The 20835-nt window shown below is 49.6% G+C and overlaps 1 pseudogene; it reads right to left on the bottom strand.

Moving 5' to 3' along the window:
* LOC136172511 (ras-related C3 botulinum toxin substrate 1 pseudogene) overlaps positions 1 to 20835 on the bottom strand; it is a 138194-nt pseudogene that overhangs the window by 98868 nt on the left and 18491 nt on the right.

Raw genomic sequence — 20835 nt, 5'->3', positions numbered from 1 at the left:
TGAGGCAGTCAGGCTCAGGATGCTGGTATGCTCAGATCAGGCACATAGACCAGTGGTGGAGACGAGATGGGCTCCTGGAAGATGACACCAGAGCTGGCCAACTTAGCCCAGCCTTGGGAACAAAGGACAATAGCCACCTGTTTTTCTTTGATAGCAGGATCCCTAACTCAAGCCTAGAGGCTGTAGAAACACTTGGTCAGACCCAGTTAAAAGTCTGGAAAGACTCCGTGTAATGGTCAAAGCGAGGCTTTGTATGTAGGGAGGGCCCAGCGGGGGCATTCAGGACCCTGCACAGCAGGTTCTGAGAGTTGCTAGGCTCCTTGGGGGCCCAGGACTCAAACTTCACACTCTGATGCTTAGCCAGCCCTTTAGATGGCCACCCTCCCCACTGGAAGGGCCCGCACAGCCAAGAGCCACAATTCACCCCACATCCAGCCACCCACAGCTCCTGCAAAGAGTGATATTGATTTGGCTGCTACTGCCATGGTTCCTCCAGAGCTGCACTGAAGGAAATTCCACGTTCCACCTTCTGCAACCACGGAGATCCTATTTGTCAGACAGGACGCTGACCATCCCAGCCGGGACTTGGGCATGCCCAATTCAGAGGCGACAGCTTAGCCTGCATAGCCCCAGGCTCTTTTCCCAGCTTGGCTACTGGCTTGTTCTGTGCTCGTGAACCAGCCCCTCTCCCTCTCTGGGCTCTGTCTCCTCTGTAAAATAGGAGCCTGAATTAAGGGCCTTGCCATTTCCTCCATCACTGAAGGTCCACAGGTCTATATAAGCAGATTTCAGAAGGTGACTCAACTGGCTTACTGAAACACCTTTGCTCCAGAAGAAAGGAGGTGAAGCAGTGAGATTCTCGGTTTACAGTTACTAACCATCCTGGCTGATTTCAACTCATGCTATTTTTTAAATAGCTTTTAAAACATGTATTTTTTTTCTTTTCCTGTATTTCCCTCCCTTCCTCAGAGGAAAGACTAAGGAAGAAAATAAAGGAATCTACATTCTTTTCTTCCCTCACCAGCACTGTTTTTGGTTTTTTTTTCAGTTGGTTGAGACAAGCAAGTGGACATTTCCTAGCAAGAATGAATGCCTTTGTCAGCTTCCACAGATTCACTGGAACTTGGTGTTGGGGAAGCCTGTGGAGACCTGAGTTTCAATACGATGCTCACAGCCATAGAAGACTAGCCAGGCAGTTTCAGCAGTCTGCCCCCGTCTCTTGACCACAGGTAAACCAGGGACAAATATTCTGGAAGGTTTGGCAAAATTAATTTGGACTTTTTAAGATGTGTATCTTTTAGAATATATCCTAAGGAAATAATCCCAAGTATTGAAAGAACATAGGCATGTTCATGATGTGAAAAAGCAAATTCAGGACTTTTATGGTGGTCCAGCGGGTAAGACTGCACTCAATGCAGGGATCCAGGGTTTGATCCCTTGTCAAGGAACTAGATTCCACATGCCACAACTAAGACCCGGTGCAGACAAATAAATAAATAAATGTTAGAAAGAAAGAAAAAAGTAAAGCAAATTAAACACCCAGCAGTAAGGGGTGAGTTAAGTAAACCATCTCACATCTTCTTGATGGGATACAACATACTATACAGCAATTACAAAACAAGTCCATAACACTTAGGGTAACATGGAAAAGTAAGTATGTTCTAACTATGGGGGGGGGGTTAAGATTTGAATCTGATTGAACATGTGGATTAAATGCACTTGGTCCTCTCTCACATTCAGCATCTCATTAAACTGACACAGAGGGGGAGGCATATAAAATCCTAAGTCCAAAGTGGTCTGTGACATCAGGAGATAAGAGATTTCAGCAAATGCCTGGGCTCTGGAAAGTCATTCTGGGTGGTAATGACTCTGCAGAGTGGAGAAAGCTAAGACAGAAAGCACTTGCAGAAGGAGACCAACGAGAAGCAGATGGGTTTGCCCTGAGTTCCTGAGAGGCTCGGCGCTTGCCAGTCCGAGTCTGTGAGAGGCCGTGGTGGTTCTGGAGCAGCTGTGCTCCCTGACCCCTCTCCACGCCCCACGGCACCCTCCTGGTATCAGACTTCAGCCAGAACTCGAGAAAGGAAAGGCGATGGAAACACATGCCCGCAGAAAGAAGAGAGGGACACCATTTCTGACACTATTCAATATGTAGCCTGATTATAATTCAAGTGTGATGATGAATACATACCCTCCAGACACGCAAAAACTAACCTCTTTTGCACCTCTTCTTAGGAAGTTACTAAGCATGCACTTCAGCCAAACAAGAGAATAAACCAATAAATAGTAACACATGGGATATAGGAAAGAGGGGATCTCACCCAAGAAACTGGTACAATTTCCAGGAACTACCAAGCATGGGACCCAGAACCCCCAGAGGGGTCCAGACAGCAGCCAATCCAGATGAGGGGTAAGAGGGGGAGGAGCATGGAGATGAAATAGTTTCAATTTTTTATTTTATTTTTTTTTAAATTTTATTTATTTTGGCTATGCCTGGTCTTCATTGCTGCTTGGGGTTTTCCCTAGTTGCAAGGAGCAGGGGGGTTACTCTCTAGTTTCAATGGTCAGGCTTCTCACTGCAGCTTCTCTTGTTGTGCAACCCAGACTCCGGGACGAGGAGGCTCAGTACTCACGGTTCCTGGACTTTAGAGGACTGGCTCAGTAGCTGTGTCACAAGGGCTTCGCTGCTCCAAGGCATGTGGGGTCTTCCTGGACCAGGGATTGAACACGTGTCTCCTGCATCGGCAGGCGGATTCTTTACCACTGAGCCACCAGGGAAGCCCCGTTTCAAATTTTTAGGAAGCAATAGTGATAGACATTTGATAGCTCTCTTGGAGCACAGAGAACTAAGCCAGTGAAAAAACAAAGGAATTAATACCAAGAAAAATAAGATATACAACAAGGGAAATATGATCATAATGCCCGACTTGAGTCATGGGGAACAGTATTTTGACAGCCATGATAATGTAAGCACAGACCCAAACTGTGATATAACACAGTAGGGTAAGGAGAGAAAAAGAAAAGGTGGAGGGAAGTTAGGGCTTGTGGAGTAGCTCAATTCTCAACTGCCAGAACAAGAAATCAATAGATAATGGGAAGAAAATGGCAACATAACAAATTATTTAGGAGTATATGGAGATTAATAATAGAAGTTCTTCATGGGAGTGGGGGAGGGGTGAGGAGTATTGGGGGAAACAGATACTTTTCACATTTAACCTTTAGTTACTTGGATTTTTAGAGCTATGTCCATATATTACTTTGCGAAAAGTAAAATTAATTTTTCCAAACTATATCCCCAGGTAGATCACAACTGTGCGTTCTTGAAGCCAAGCTAACCCAGTCCCGTATCATGCCCTCTATAAAACCATGGGTAATTTCAGGTCATTCCCAAGACTACGGCTCCCTGTTTGTTCCCAACCTGATTCTCCCACTTTTGGTCCCTCACCCCAGACCCCCAGCTCCATATAGGATGGCAATTTGCTGGTTTTTTCTTTTTCCTTTTTTTTTGAGTCTTTAGGTAGATTTAGAGATGCTCTTGGTTTGCTGGATTCAGTGCTTCTATTAAGGTTTCTCCTTCCATTTCTTCCCTTGGCTCCCATTGCCTGGGGTGAGGCTCCCAGCTTTGCATCTACATCACACGAGCCTGCCCACCGGCCCCAACTGATTGGAGCAAGGGTGACCCCGTGATCCAAGGAGAGCCGATCCCATCCTCCCTGGGAAATTCGTAATTGAGACGGAGAGCCAGACAGCTGGATGCTCTCCTGAGTAGCAGATGTAAATGTAGGCGCTGTGGGCTGGAAGGCTTCCAACTCCATGGGCACGAAGGGGAGACAGTCAGTCTGGAGCGAGGAAGACACGCAGGAGGAAGCCAGCTCAAGAGAGCATGTATTCTCAAGTCGAAAGACAAGCCAAGAGAGAAGCTGGGTCCTCGAAAGGTCTTCCCTAAGGTCTTAAATTCTTCCTGCTCCTTGGCTTCCCTAGGAGAAAGCTTTCTTTGCTGATGAAGCTACTTTGAGTTGGTTTCTGTCACTTACAACCAAAAGCATATTAAGTAAAACCAGCCTATTTTCCTAAATTCTAAATGGGGTGGGGGTTAGTGAGAAGAAGAAATTTGATTTTTTTTTTGACACTCCAGCATCTATTCCCTCCCTCAATGGCTCCCAGTTTCCTTTAGGGGGCATTTCTATCCTCCCTCCCAGCCCACAGAGTACAGCCTCAGTTTACAGAAAACACAGGAGAACTGTGTTTCCATGGGGTTGGGGGGAACAGGACTCCAGAGGCTCTTTTGCTGGAACGCCTCCCACTGCCCTGGATCAGCCCAGGATGGACACTCGACCAGCGAGTCTCTCTCCTGGGACTCTGAATCCCCAGCAGAGGCAAGGAATGGGGCCAGGTTGGCATGCCTTCATTCAGCCCATGCACGCAGAACCTGGACACCCGGTGTGGACCCCACAGCTCCATCAGGGTCCCTCATCTTTGAGGGTGGCTGGAGATGGCACGCTCAGTTTCAACAATTGGACTCTGGTTTGGGCACACCACAAAGGCTTCGGAAGCAGAGGAAGAGAATGACTGGCCGGCTGACTCCCAGGCTGAACTCTGGCAGGGGCTGGCGTTGGAGGTTTGCCGTGTACCGTGTGACCATGATCCCGTTCTTACTGCCAGGCTGGGCTGGCCTGCAAACCACGGAGTATACAGCAAGGGAGTTGGTTAGAAGAAGATTATACAGTGAAAAAAAGTCTAGTGAGAAACATCTTTGTTTTTCTCCTGTTTCTTCTAAGAATTCTCCCAGTCCCTGTGTCTCTATTTCTGCTTTACAAATAAGCTCACCTGTACCATTTTTCTAGACTGCACATATAAGCATTAATATAAGATGCTTCTCTCTTTCTGGCTTACTGCACTCTCTAGGTTCATCCACGTCTCTATATATGACCTGAGTTTGTTCCTTTTCATGGCTGAGTAATATTCCACTGTACATATGTCCCAGGATACTTCTAGTTTTAGAAGCAGACCGATCTACAGTTGACTCCTATATCCTAGCTGAGTTTTGCCAAGTCACTTAACATCTGTGAACTTCAGCTTCCTTGTCTAAAAACTGGGGAGAACAAAGCAACTCCATCATAAGATTGTTAAAAGCAAAGTGCTCAGGGAGACATCTGTGCACACTATCTGCCATGACCTTCTGTTACATAAATGATATCTGCCTCGTGGCATCACTGTGAGATGATGTGAGCCAGGGGGCTTTTCTTGAAACTCTTGCTGAGAATCCACAAATGTGCAGCACAGGCCCTGAGCCAAGTGCCCAGTGGGCTCAGCATCCCCCCCCGCACCCCGGCTCTCCTGCAGCCCCCTGCTCACCGCCGTCCACTGCAGTGGCTTCTGGTTTTGCTTCCTCTCTGCTCGCTCAGGACCTGGACTGGCTTCATGGGCTGCACTCAGGAAGGCCCGTGCTTGGGGTAACACTCTGCAGTGGCCATCGTGACGTTCTGGAACACCGGCTCCACGTCTGGCGTAGCAGATCCTGCCTAGCACGGCGCCTACATGAAGCGAGCCCTCCATCAATGTGTGTCAAAATGAGGTGAACCAAAAAAGATCTTGCTCTGCCTTCTAAGAGCTTGATGCCTCACTGGGAGGATAGCCTGGACGGCGCTAAAGCCCCATCCGGCACCTGGGGTGGCTTTGACAAGCCCAGCTGGGAGTCCAACAAACGACTCAGGCCCTGAGTGTGATGCTGGACAAATGACTTCACCTCTGGGAACCTCAGTTTCTTTGGCTGTAAATTGGCACTAAGACACCCAACTCAGTCAGCTCTGGAAGGCCGGCTCTGAGGTGGACGAATGGGAGGAGTCGACCTGCTGAGTTGTGGTCTGAAGGTGGGCTTGGGCAATGCAAGGGCAGCTCCTGCCTCTGGGGTTCAAGAAAGGCCCCGCTCTCCAGGATCTCTGGGCCCTTCCCATCCGGTCCTGGTGTTCCTCCATTGCTCTTATCGGGGGAACGTGCCTCAGGACTCTGACATGGGTCCCTGCACCCTGAAACAGGGGTCTTCCTCGGCTGCAGGGAAACAACCTTTCTTGCTGGTCACAAGGGCTTAACCAACATAGGAAGTTCACAGTATACCACACACCTGGCCTTCGAGGACCATGGGACAGCATCAGCAAACCCAGGGCTCCAGGAAGTCCCCTCGGGTGACACCCAGACCACTCCTACCCGCTTGTGTCCCGGGACCTCTCCCAGCCTCCAAGGCCAGCCTTCACCTACTCCGCACCTACTTCACAGTTCTTCCTCCATCCTGAAGCCGGGCCCTTCCCAGTGTGACTCCGGGGACATGTGATACTGGGCCGCAGGAGTAGGGGTGATGGCGCAGCATCCACAGTGGCCAATCTGAGTTAAGCCTTGCAGAAAGCAAGGGGTCCCCAAGTGATCTCCAACGTTTCCAAACCTCTAATGGGGAATCCCATGTTGACCTAAGCTTGACAGCAGGGCTTACTGACCTCCAAGGACTGAACCTTGGCTGAGACCACCTCATTCCTCAGACAACCAAGGATTGGAGACCTGGTCAGATTTTCTGAGCAGGGGTTTAGGGAGACTTCTGATTGGATGAAAAAAAAAAAAAGTGGGAAAATTAATTCATTTGGCTGGCACAATCTTTCACATCATGTTAAAAATAACAAAATAGTTAAAAAATAATAAAAAGGGCTCTTTGCAATAAACAGCTTACAGCAGGTGAGTCTGAACAACCTGGCTAAGAAATTAGGATTTAGCCATACTTTCTCCCACCTCCCTTCCCACCCCCACCATCATCACCTCCCTTCTTCTGTTCTTAGCACCTCTTCCCCCCTGAATCCTGTCCTGGACTGACCTCCCTTTCCTTCCTAGTACCGACCTTCCTAGGCCAGATTGCCCTGCGGGAGAAGAGAAACATTATGAGAGCTTGGCCTCTAAGTTACCCAGGTTTCACAGGGCCAACCCCTTCCCACCTCCCAACCCACCCCCATCGTGTTTCTTCCTGAAGGGTCGCCCCGAGGACAAGCAGCTTGCTAACTCAGGGGAGAGCTGGGAACTCGCAGTCCGAGTATCAGTGAAATTTATGAGTCATGGATATCACAGGACCCTGTTTTCATTCGACTTCATTCACCACTTCCTTTCTTCGTATTAATTTCTCCCAACAGCCCACTTATCTTTCCTCTTGGAGCCTTGCCCACCATTACGTTCTCTGATATGGTGGTATCTCTAACAGGCTACAGCACCCAACGCGGTGATGGGCTTTGGAGCTGGCTCACTCAGGCACTCACAAGTTACTCTCTGTGGCTAATCAAATATCCAAACAACCTTCCCCAGCGATGTGGAGGAGCTTGGTGACAGCAAGACAGCCACAGAGCCATCCGAACAGGCCACACTTGTCTGGTGGCGGGCAGTGAGGCGTTTCTGCTGCGTCACATACCTCATGGCTTTTCCGGAGAAGAAATTGCTCTCTGGTTATTGGAATTGGAATCTTTTTTTCTTCTTTTCTTTTGAGATGTTCCACACCAACGGTCAGTAGGGTGGTGGTTAAATTTTTTTTGATGGCAAAATGAATCACAGTAGCATCTGCAGGGGTTAAAGGGAAAAGACTGTATCTAGGAACAGGTCTCACTTCTGCCCAGAGGACCCTGGGCAAGTCACAGCCACTCTGAACTTCTGTTTCCTCTTCTGGAATATAAGAGAATTGGGTTAAGTAGTCCTTAGGGTTTCCAAACCAGAAGGTGACTCAACATTATATCAGAGCTTACAGCTTAAACAGCACTTCCATGCTTGCTACTTTATTTGATGTTCACAGGAATCCCATGGGTGAGCCCAGGAGAGGGACTATTAGCTCTAGTTTATAGCTAGGAAAATGACTTGCCCCCAGTTATGCATCCTGCATGGGACAGAGTTGAGCCTCCTTCATGTCTGGTCTCCTGGCCCAGGCTTGTCCCACCTCCTGATGCAGACAGAGTAAACTCTGTGATGCCAACCACCCACTCCCTTCATCACCAGACAGGAGCTTCCATTCAAGCCAGAACTCAGGGGTCATCCCACCCACTTCATTTTCTGTTGGAAAAACGGAGACCCCCAGGGGGAAGTGAAAGGACCTTCCCAAGAGCACACTGTGAAGTGCTCCTGTCTCCTGGCACCTAACCCAGGACCAGCCCACCCCACTCTTCTCCTCATGGGTACCACAGGAGTGAGAACCCCTGCACCTCAGGCCTGTGCTAAGGATGGGTCTGTCAAAAGGTGACGCTCGTAACACATTTGGGACATACCACTGTGTCATCACTATCCACACCGCCTGCATGGGGCCTGGAGACACTGTCGCTGGGGCCGTCTTGGGGGCTGATGTGTTAACAGAGCTCATGACAGGGCGGTCAGGGCCCTGTCATCCTCACCATCTCCCTGGCCATCCAGGACGGCAGTGGCCCAGCTCATCCCCTGGGCTCCTCTGAGTCCTCCGGTTTCTACCGATGCCCTGCCCCACGTGACGCGTCCACTCCCAGACCCCAGAAGGAAGCGGTTCACTCCATCTCTCCCCCCACACCCACCCTGCTGGCCAGACAGGCACAGGGTACGGGGTCCCCCGGGTACAGGCCTGCAGTGCCTGCCCCCTCCTGTCGGCCTGGCAACGCCAGCTCTTCTCAGCCCCAACCCCAGTTCCACACATGGCCCTGCAGAGGCGGGCACCTCCCTCCCCCATTCCCACGACACTGAATAAACCTCGGCGAGAGCCCTCATGCTCTCAAGTGGCCCTGACCTGTTCACAGAGCTGTCCTTTGAACCAGCAGCTCCGTGAGGCTGTATTTTACTCCTCTCGGAATTTCCAGTGCCTGGACCGTGGTGGGGCTCAGTGACCTTGGAGGGAGGGCAGGCAAACTTTACACACTGCCTGGAACACAGGTCTGGGCGCCAGACCCACCCTCGCTGCAATCATCGACACAGTTCATCAACGTGGGAGCTTCTCCAAGCCTCAGTTTTCTGATCTACAGAATGGGAACAATGATACTATAGACCTCATCAGGACTGGTGGGGGGGGGGGGCTGCAAACCATGGAAAGTGCATCACAGTAACTGGGAACTATTATTATTATTATTAGGGAATTCCCTGGGAGGTTATTCCCTGAGCTCACAAGAAAGCCCCAGGGTCTCCACGTTCCTTGCAGGAAGTGCTCAGGAGAGCTGGCAGCTCGCCCTCCCTCCCTCTCCTCCAGCCCCAGTCGGAAAACCCCTCTGTCAGGTGGCCCCAGACACAGCCAGGCTGTTTTCCTTTCCCTTGTTGACTTGGGAAAGACCTGGCTGCTGAGCCTTGGGCTGGGCCTCCCCCTCTTTTAAGTGCAAACACCGAGCTGTGTATTTTGGGCCCCTCTGAAGGGCTGTTTCTGGTGAAATACCAGGTTTTGAAATACTTCAGTGCTTGTTTGCCTTCGGAAGTCCGTCCATGCTCGGGTCCCTCAAGGCCTGTTTTAGAGAGGCTGGAGGGGCTGTGTGGTCCCAGATTCAGGCAGCAGGGTGCGGGAGGGCAGCAGCCCCCAGGTCCCCGGGGGGAACGAGGAGCCCCGCCCTCCTGGGGGTCCTTGTCCTGCGTGGGGAGAGCAAGCAAAGACACTCAGAGACCAAAGCGTAAATGCAAGGACAGACTAAGGCTAAGGTTCAGAGCAAGAGTTGGAGTGAAAAGTGAGCCTCCTGTAGCCCCATCTGCAGAAATACCGCTGGTCCCCACTCCCCACCCCACCCATCTAGCTTCCTCCAGCCCCTCCCCTCCTTCAGCCCCCTGCCCCCCCTCCACCCACACAAATATGTAAACTTCTAGGCTGGCCAAGAGCCAGTTTGAGAGGAATGGACGTTTATTTGAGCTGCAAGGCTCTAAGAAGAAGCCATCTCGTCCAGCAGCAGAGGTAGAAGGGGCCAGTGAGGGAGGCAGGGCTGACTTGCTGTTAACCGCATGGATTGGAGCTGGTCCTCTAGGGGGACAGACGAAGTGCCATCTCCTGGGTGGTCACTTGGGCCAAGTGTTTTTACACTCCTTGTTTACTTTAAACGGGGGTGAGAGGTGGTATCATCCCCATGTCACAGACAAGGAGACTGATGCTAAAACAGATTGGGATCCTGGTCTAGGGCCAGGACCCTGGAAGGGGCTCCTAGGACAGGACCCAGTGACCTCCCTTCCAGGCAGGGAAAGGAAGGCTGAAAGGAAGTGGGGGAAGGGCTCACAGAAAAGGGAATGTGGAGGAAGCCGGCCCAAGAAAATCAAGGCAAGATGTTTGGGATACGTTCAGAGGCTGTGAGAAACCCAGTTTGGCAGGAGAAAAGGAGACTGGGGAGGCGAGGACAGAACAGAGGCAGGAGTTGACCAAAGAAGGGCCTCCACCCCTCCTGCCAGGGGCCCCTGTCTGAGGAGCAGCAAATAGCAGCAAATGATGACTGAGCACCTTGGGTGCACCCAGTGCCTGAGAGTCCCCTGACGAGGAAGGCGGGAAGGGACTGATTTATTTCTATAGCCATCTCCTGGAAACGTGGAAGTGACAGTCCCTCAGCCATGTCTGACTCCTTGTGACCCAATGAACTGAAGCCCGCCAGGCTCCTCTGTCCATGGGATTCTCCAGGCAAGAACACTGGAGTGGGTTGCCGTTTCCTTCTCCAGGGGATCCTCCCCACCCAGGGATCGAACCCAGGTCTCTCACATCACAGGCGGATTCTTTACTGTCTGAGCCGCCAGGTAAGCCTGGAGCCCCCACAATGCAGGCAGTCCAAAGCTGATGTCCTAGGGCTCATATATCTCCCACAGAAAGGGACCTCTTGTCAGGCCTCCACTTGGAGTCAGGTGACCCTGAGTGACCTGGAATCCCATCTCCAGGTGGACTAGAAATTCTGGTTCAGGTGCGGCAGGGATTAAAGGCAAACATAGACACCATGAGAAGGGGCTGCTGAAAACAACCATGAAGAAGGGGCCAGAACCACCAAAGCAAGGTGAACAGAAGTGCTCCAACTGTGAAGCTGGTGAGGGCTGTCTCACAGAGGCCAGCTTTGGTGGAGAGAGAGCTGAGCCTCTGGACTCTGCTGTGAGGGCAGAAAACTTACTGCTACTCTGAGACTCCATATCACCATTGAAAAGCAGGCCTAAGTCCACCAACAGGAATGAAAGGAGGGTATGTGGGTCACCAGCTGAGTGATGATCACTGTGCTTGATGTCATTTTATTTATGTATTTTTTTTACTGCACTGGGTCTTCGTTGCAGCACTTTCTCTAGTTGGAACGTAGGCTTTTCTAGTTGTGGCGAAGGTGCTTAGTTGCCCCAAGGCACATAGGATCTTAGCTCCCTGACCAGACATCTAACCCATGTCTTCTGTATTGGAAGGTGGATTCTTAACCCCTGGACCACCAGTGAAGTCCTGATTTTTTTTTTTTTTTTTTTGGAGGCAACTCAACCCATCCTAGAGCAGTAGTTCTCAAATTTGTCTGCACAGGTGAGAATCATCTGAGGAGCTTTAATAAATACTCATGCCTGGCTTCACCTCCCAGAGACTCGGAATTAAACGGCCTGAGGTTGGACCAAGTGTTAGGATTTCTTAAGCTTTTCAAATGATTCTAATAAAGCTAGGCCTGAGAAACCCTGCTCTGGAGGCAACTGTAACCCAACCCCACCCAGAAATAGGCATTCAGGGTCGCATCATCAGAGTTACCAAATCTATGAAGTGAAAGTTACTCAGTCCTGTCTGACTCTTTGCAACCCCATGGACTCTACAGTCTGTGGAATTCTCCAGGCCAGAATACTGGAGTGCGTAGCCGTTCCCTTCTCCAGGGGATCTTCCCAACCCAGGGATCAAACCCAGGTCTCTCACATTGCAGGCGGATTCTTTACCAATTGAGTTATCAGCGAGGCTCCAAGAGTTACCAAGAAGGGGCTAAATATCTGGGTACCCAGGGTCTGAAAGCAGAGGGACATATTTTAGAGCACTTTCTGTCAAAATGGTTAATTTCTTTTAAGCTTTGACTCAAGGGAATAAAGTTCAATTATCTGGAAAACTCACTTATGTGGAACTCCTCACTCCCTAATGACACTGGCTAAATGAGGTGTTACGATTCTATAGATTCTCAAATTAGAGTCTTTATGATTCTTCACCCAGAAAAAAAAAATTATCCAGAGGCTTGGATCTGAAGCACCCCCTCGCTGCCCAGGCTCCTTAGGCAGCAGCGAGGCCCTGCTGAAACCTTGTTTCTAGAAGGGAAGGGCTCCCTGGCCTCGTGGGAAGATTTTTGCTTCCAGCTCCAGCCAGCCAGAGTGACATACCCGCCCCCATTTGTCTCAGCTCCCTGAGGCCATTTAGCCCACTTCCGCATCACACAGCGAGTATTCTCTTCTCCCACATCCAATGACCACATCCTGATAGGTTGGGAGAATCACTCCTACCACACATCCTGCAGAGCGCTTGGGTCTACGTGAATATTTTGAATGGTTTCTTTTATCATGAATTAAAATAAAGGATTTGTTTCATTTGTTCTATTAGCCCATTTTTAACCAGAGGGCAGAGAGGGAAAACAAAAGATGCTTTGATTATTAAAATCTCATTTTTGTCTTAAGGACCCCATTCAAGCAAAACTCAGAGATGGAACGTTTATCAGTGAGTTTTCACGATCTAAATAAGGAGAAGAACATAGAAAGAAGGACCCCAGGATCCTTTGCGCTTTCGTCTTTAGATACTAACTTTGTTTATTGAATGCCTGTCTCCCCCACTGGAAAAGAAGTTCAAGGATGGCAAAGTGGGAAGATGAATCCCACTAGGATACACTAGTTACCTACTATAGTAGTTGACTCTGGCTCCTGTAACTGTACCACAACCTGATTGGTTTTATACAACAGAAATGCATTGTCTCACAAGTCTTGAAACCAAGGTGTTAGCCAGGTTGGTTCTTTCTGAGGGCTATGAGGAAGAAACTGTGCCATATGTGGGGGTCCTCGAAGACAGCCATACCTGGGCTTCATCTGGACTGCTTGGCGGTCACAAAAATAAGCCAACTCCCCTTCTGAAGGAGCCTGATTGGACTGGGTTGGAGTAGGAATCAGCACTGGTATTTTTTGAAACAGTCATTCTCAAACTTGGCTGCATATCGGAATCACCTGGACAGCTTCAAAAATTACTGATGGCCGGTGGCACGTCCAGACGTCCTGATTTAATTCATTGGTTTGGAGAAAGAGCTGGGCTTCGGAAGTTTCCGGCACTCCCTAAGGGAGTCTGATTCAGAGTCAGGACTGAGAACCATGGCTCTGTGGGGCAGAGATGCGACAGGTCCCCAGAGGAGTGAAGGGCAGCTGTGAGAAGAAGGAGCGGTAGACCCTTGAAGCCTTGAGAGCCAGGAAAGGTGTTCAGGCTCTGCAGGGAGGGTAAGGAGGGGTGGAACTTAGGGGTCGTCAGGCAGTGGTGGGCTGGGACCAGCTCGGCGGGCTCTGGAGGACTACTTGTAGGCATCTCTTCCTGACTGCTCAGTGCCGCACATTGATTTCAGAATTAGCCATGGTGAGACGATGTATATCACAGAAGTGGGCATACATCAAGATATAAATCAATCCCCACCCCCACCAGAGCCAACCAGGCAATGTGTACCAGAATACCACTGTCTTCTGGTCTGGCTGCCATTTTAGGGCAGAGTTTTCATCCATATGTCTCCTGTCCCAGGACAGGCTCTGCTCTGAGGCTCCTTGTGCCCAGGCTGGAGAAGATCTCTGTACCCTTTGCCCCAGACCTTTGTGCTCTCTGTCTATCTGAGCGGCTTTCCTGCCTCCATCACCTGCCACCTACAGCAGCCCGCCCTGGCCAGCCCCTGGCCTCTGGAGCCCTTGAGGGGCCACAGGGGCTATAATTCAGGTGTTGGCTCTGGAGGACCCCAGCCCCTGGGGAGAAGCCAAGGGCAGAGAGCTAGGTGACTACGGAAGACAGCGGTGACTGTGAGCAGAAATGAGGGAACCTCAGGGCCCAGGTTGTCCTATGGTGTGTCAGCCACACACACGGGGCTCCGTGGAGGCCAGCGGGTACCAAGCTGCCAGCTGCCAGTCACCCACGGTCATCTCACTAGGGGAGGACTGGGTTCCATATTATTTTATGGCCTTACAGACATTTCTGTGTGGATTTATACTTCTGATCCTCTGGCCCCTTTTCGCATTTCCCTGGATTCCCAGCCAGACGCCCCTGTTGGGCCTTCAGGGACATTCTTGTGAGAGACCCAGCAGAGAGTCAGCCTCCTCCATGAGCCCTACCAGACCTCCCCTCTCTAGCTCCTTTCCACGTGTAGCTTTGACCAGCAAAGCCTCTTTCCTCGCAAATCCCCGGGTGGGTAGCAGTGGATGATCTTACCAGTCAGCTCTAACTAGCTTCCGCTTGGGTCCATCTGAGGCCCTTGCATGGGAGAAAAAGACTAGTCCAGTTTTCAGGGGCAGCGTGCGTAGATTAGAGTAGGTCCAAGAGCAGTGGACCAGCTGCACACCAAAGCCGGGTCACAGGATGGAGGGTGAAGGCTTAGGGACTAGGTATCCTTGGGTCTGGTGAGGTTCTGAGCCCAGGAGCATACTCTGGAAGGTGAACAGAGTCACTACATAGACACGGAATTCATCGTCTATGTGTCAAGGAGAGCAGATCTTAGCCAAACCGAGAGTATCCATGAGGCAGACACAGCTTTGACAAGGTGGCTTGACAAGGTGGCTTTTTCAGAGCTGCCCAGGCCGTTTGTACAGACCTCTGAAGTTGACGAAAACAAGGGTCACTGTGGTCAAAGAGAGCCATGTTTTTGAATTACTACCACCAAGAGGTGGGTTAGAACTCCCCATTCCACCCACTGCTCTACCCCCACGGGAGCTAAAGGCCCCAGGAAGGAATCAAAAGTTGGCACTTCCTAAGTGTTTATCTCCTCTGATGTTAGAACCCAGCCAAGCTTCTTCCTCCCGGCCCTGAGATGCACAGACATCTCTGAAGCATGGTATCCAAAAAACAGTGGCTGAGATGTAAATGACCAATAGCTGTGAGACCCTCTCAGCATCTTGGGCTGGGAAGAGATGTTAATCTAGACCAGTGGCTGAAGTTAAAGAGAAGACTTACAAGATGTGACATCAGGCACTACCAAGGTGGACATGGGAGCTAGAAATTATAGACCTCAGTGCCGGGTCCTGTGCTGGGGGCTAGACTTCACTAGCTCATTTCATCCTCCTTCTCAGAAGGTCACTGGATATTCCCAATAAACCTACCTGGCATCAGAGAAAGGCTGGGCATGGATGCCAGAGGTGAATCTTTGAAAATATACATTTCTGCATTCTTCTCTCCATGGAATAGCATTTTACATTATTCAACAGAAAACCACACCTGACCTGATCTTCCAGACAGATGAAATAGAGGGTAAACTCAGCCTCTTCAAGAGGGATCCCTCGGGTTGCAGGAAGATGGAGGACCTCTGTAGGTAGCATCCTCTCCAGTGTTTGTTTTCAGATCATTAAATACTTAACAGAGGAGAGACTAAAAGCCGCAGCGTTCCAAGCTACTGCTGATTAAGTATCAATCAGGAATTAAGACAGAGCAAGTCACAAATTGTAATGATCCTTTTTAAGGACAGGCCATGTCCACTTGGTTTTTTTGACCTGCATGGCAGGAAGCTAAATGACTAAAGCACGTGATTAAACACGAGACACCGGGTGCCCTCGCCACTCTGATGGGTATCGCTCTCCTTAGTTTCCCAGCAGGGACCTGGAGTTCTCAAAGGCTGTGCCAGTGCCCCGAAGTCACATGGCTACTAAGTATGCATGTGGTGGGGATGGACGGGCAGGATTTCACCTATACGGTAAACGCTGGCACCGCCTCCACTGTTACCTCTCACAAGTGCAGGCAGAGGGATTTAGGGAGACCTGGCCTGTAATCATGCTTGACTTTACTTTCAAATCCCATCCCCTGACATAGCTGGCAGAGCCCTGGGCTCTGGGCAAAGCCAAGGCACTTCACACACACTGAGTGTTTACTGAGTTTACATTGTTCTGATGCATGTAGCTCTCTATTGTCACAACCACCAATCAAGGAGACACCATGGGACTTCCCTTGTGGTGCAGTGGTTGAGAATACGTCTGCCAATGCAGGGGACACAGGTTCGATCCCTAGTCCGGGAAGATTCCACATGACGTGGGGCAACTAAGCCAGTGCTCCACAACTGCTGAAGCCTGCAAGCTCTAGAGCCTGTACTCTGCAATAAGAGAAGCCACTGCAATGAGAAGACCACGCACAACTAGAGAGCAGCCTCCACTCGCTACAGTCAGAGAGAGCCTGAGGGCAGCAACAAAGACCCAGCACAGCCAAAAGTAAATTAACTTTTTTAAAAAAAGTAGATACCATGATGAGATACCATTTTATGGTTGAGGAACTGAGACTGAGGGAGGGTGAGTAATCTGTCCAAGACACTCAGAGGGTAAGCACTGGGCCCATGGATTAACTCGGTCTGTTTGATTGCAGCATCCCCACACTTCACTTCGGTCCCAGGATCCCAGCCTCCCCTCCCCTCACCTCACACAGCGTCCCAGTGCAATCTTTGGGTTCCCAGATACCACTCTGAAGATGAGGAGATGACTGGGCTCCAGCCCTAACTGGCTCTAAGAGGACTCTATTCCCTTGTGGTTCTGGAGTCAAAGGGTTAACTTTGACCTGACTCCCCTTTCAAAGGAAATGAAGCAGAGGCCCTATGGGAGTGGAGAGGGAGGGGGTATGTCCTATGACTGAGTCACTTTGGCACTTAATTGCTTATTATTTAATTGCCTTATTGGGGAGCACAAAGTGATCGACTGCAAAGTTATTAGCAAACTCCAGTTTTAAGGAAATAATTACTGAATTCTCCCTCCCTGGGTTGAGTAATTCCTTCCAAGATGCTCAACGACATTAAGCATTTTCACCAGGGCCGCTTGCAGCTCTGTAATATGCAAATAAAGTAACTCTGTAATTACCAATAAAATGCTTACTGAAGTGACAAATTTTTACTCAGCAGTGAGTTGGGGGAAAAAAATGGCGTCATTTGTTTTTTAAGGATCCTTTAACCTTGTTAGTTGGCATTCATTTCTGTGCTGTTTTATGATCATTTAAAAAGACAGCAGAGCAGACAGGCCTCCCTCAGTGGGGAAAAGGCCCTCCTGGGAGTTCTCTCCTCCACCCAGCCTGGCTCCTTCTGGAGAGGGATAGACAGTCCACACTGGGTGCTAGGGAAACACAGTCACTCTGCAGACTTGCCCTGGATGTCTTTTTTAATTAATTAATCAATCAATTAATTAATTTGGCTGCACCAGGTCTTGGTGCAGCATGTGGGTCTTTAGTTGCAGCTTGTGGGATCTAGTTCCCTAACCAGGGATTGAACCCAGGCCCCCTGGACTAGTTCAGAGTCTTAGCCACTGCACCACCAGGGAGGTCCCTGTGGGTGTCTTGATGGATGCTTGGTGGAGTTTGGCTTTCAGTAGGATTCAGGATTGATCTTCCCAGGTGGACAAATAAAGAGTGAGCTCTCAGCCTGGAGCAGCTGTCACATGATCCTCTGAAGCCCAAGTATGACGGCTGTGTGGTTCCTGTTTTCAAACCCTTCCCTCTCACTCCAGAGATAACAATGTAAAGTCCAGCTGTTTGCCAGGCCCTCTAGGCCTTTCAAAATCAGTCAGGCAGGGTTCTGGGCACAATGAGGGCTCCAGTTACCTCTTCCCCAGGCTCATCCATGCTTCCATATACAAGTTTGATTGCTTTATCTGTAAAACAGTGTCTTGGTCATCAAAGGCTAGATTATGCAGCAGTAACAAGCAAGTCCAGTGTCTCAATGGCTTAAAACAATCAACATTTACTTTTTGTTCATGCTACATGACATTCTGGTTCAGCCTGAGTATCTGCTCATGTCCTTTCTCAACAAAAAGCAGGCTGATGAAGCCACCACCTTGTTGGCAGGCCCATCACCATGTTGGAAGGAAAATGAAATATTTTCCAACCTAAAATGAGGGATTCCTTCCTCTCACATGGCATTGGTCAAACTGTTCCTGTGGCCCCACTCCACCACATGGGGCTGAGGAAGTGAAATTCTTCTTGGTACTCAGAAAGAGGAGACCCAGAAGTACATGATGACAGCTCTAATGACTACCACGAATATGAATTTGAAACATGGTACAAGAAGACTCTTGAGAGTCCCTTGGACTGCAAGGAGATCAAACCAGTCAATCCTAAAGGAAATCAGTCCTGAATATTCATTGAAAGGACTGATGCTAAAGCTGAAGATCCAATCATTTGCTCTCCTGATGCAAAGAACCGATTCATTGGAAAAGACCCTGATGCTGGGGAAGACTGAGGTCAAAAGGAGAAGTGAGCAATGAGGATGAGATAGTTAGATAGCATCATGGACTCAGTGGACACGAATCTGAGCAAACTCCAGGAGAGAGTGAAGGGTAGGGGAACCTGGCGTGATACAGTTCATGGGGTCTCAAAGAGTTGGACATGACCTAGCTACTGAACAGTAACAACAAGAATGATCTCCCTCCTAGTGTTGTTGGAAGAGTTAAGTGTGATCCAGCTTGTAGGGAGCTTAGCACAGTGCTTGGCATGTGGCCAGTGATCAGCCAGCGTTAGCTACTCAGTAGGTTCTGCTGAGTACATGCTAACTGGAGGTTCCAGCAGAAGCCTGTGTCGTCACTTAGAACTGGATCCCTTTTGGATCTCTGTAAGTTGTGGTGACCTGAGAAAGCCTTCAGAGAGAAAGCAACAGTCGAATTCAGTTTAGGGGATGCTACAATGTCAAGAGATGACCCTCCGAGAGAAGGAGAGGCATGAACAAAGGCCCTGAGGCTGGGAAGTAAGAAGTGTACAGAGAAGGCTGAGATGAACTTCAGGGGAGCAGAGTTTTGCAGGGAGAGTCCTATATTCAACAGGGGTGTCCCGTCCCCTCAAAGAATAAGAAAGGGGGCCTCACACTGAAGCCTGTGTTAACAGCAGCACTTCGGAAATCAGGAACATTCCTTTGATGTATCCTGCATCTCATTCTTGGCTTGGAAACTGTCTCAGGGGAATAAGGTTGGGCCTAGATTATCAGAAACCTTGATCTGAAACCCAAATCCCAACTGAGAACCTAGGCCTCCTAGCTCCTAGTCCAGCGGCCTCTCCACAGCCCCACACAGTGGCTGACCTGTTTTTTTTTTTTTTTTCCTCCTTCTTGTTGCCAAAGTCTCCATTTCTGGGTGATCACATTTGCCCCCGGGGGAAAGTCTTTCTCTTATATTTGCATTGGGAACTGCTCAAAGTCCCACCAAGGCCTTGGAACCATGCCACCCACATCCTCTCACACTGGCCCAATTGTTCATGGCAAATGCCTCCCTTTTGAACTCTGGACCTTCTGGAGGAAACAGTTTCAATAGGAATAACTCTGAATTCTCCTAGGCCTTGGCATCTGGGCGTCTGGAATAGAGCTTCCAGGATATATGGCTCTTTTGAAGGAAACAAGTTCAATTGGTGATTGTGTTCCCATTAATATGCCTAAGGAGTGATTCTGAACTCTTGCCAGGGCATTTTTTTTTTTTTTTCATTCGACAAACACGTATTGATCTCCTACTGTGCAGTCCAGCAGTGAGCTGAGTGTGGGGGCAGAAAGGTAGGGAGAGTGGACACTTTGAAAAATGATTTTGACCCAGTATCGTAAGGAACATAAAGGAGAATAATAGAGGAAGGCACAAAAGGCTATGGGGAGCCCTGCAAAGGGCGGTTAACTACACCTGCAAGACAGGAGGGCTCCGAAAGGGGAAACCAGGGCTACCAGACACTGCAGAAAATGGACCTGCAGAAACTTAGGGGGATCCAACTGACTCCCCAACATTTCTGGGCAAGTTTGGAATGCACACAATTCAAAAAGATTCCAGTGAACAGACATTTTACCACGGATGGGTTACTTGCCAAGCACAGAGCTAGATGACAGAGGGATCTAGAGACAGACAAAGCAAAGCCCCGCCCCTGGATTGCTGATGCTCCAACCGTGGAGATTCAGCCTAAAAAATTTTTTTTAATTAATTAATTTATTTTGGGCTGAGTCTTCACTGTTGTGGGTAGGCTTTCTCTAGTTGCGGCAAGTGGGATCTGCTTTCTAGTTGTAGTGCACCCGCTTCCCACTGCAGTGGCTTCTCTTTTGCAGAGCACGGGCCCTAGGGCATATGGGCTTCAGTAGCTGTGGTTCAGAGGCTCAGCTGCCTTATGGCATATGACATCTTAGTTCCCAGACCAGGGATCGAACCCGTGTCCCCTGTGTTGGCAGGCAAATTCTTTTTTTTTTTTAATTAATTAATTTATTTATTTTACTTTACAACTTTGTATTGGTTTTGCCATACATTGACTTGAATCCGCCATGGGTGTACATGTGTTCCCCATCCTGAACCCCCCTCCTACCTCCCTCCCCATCCCATCCCTCTGGGTCATCCCAGTGCACCAGCCCAGAGCAACCTGTATCATGCATCGAACCTGGACTGGCGATTTGTTTCGCATATGATAATTTACATGTTTCAATGGGCAGGCAGATTCTTAACCACTAGAATGCCAGGGAAGTCCTGGAAATTCAGTTTGGATACAGGTGACTGCCCAAGGACACAGTGCCTTAGAAAACCCTACTATAATTCTTCCAAAGTGGAATGGACTAATAATCTCAGAGACTCGGAGACACCAGGGCAGGCTTCCTAGAGGAGGTGGCAGGACTGAGGTTTTAGAAAGATGAAGTGGTAGGGAAGAGGGAGGAAGGAAGAGAGGCCTGTGGCACAAACAGGCCGGGTGACCCCTAAGCCACGTCACAGGCTCAGACCACACACAACGTGTCC

The sequence above is a fragment of the Muntiacus reevesi genome, chromosome 7, assembly GCF_963930625.1.
Source record: "Muntiacus reevesi chromosome 7, mMunRee1.1, whole genome shotgun sequence".
NCBI classification, from domain to species: Eukaryota; Metazoa; Chordata; class Mammalia; order Artiodactyla; family Cervidae; genus Muntiacus; species Muntiacus reevesi.
The sequence above is the reverse complement of the archived record's forward strand: the minus strand, read 5'-3'. Positions and strand labels throughout refer to the sequence as shown.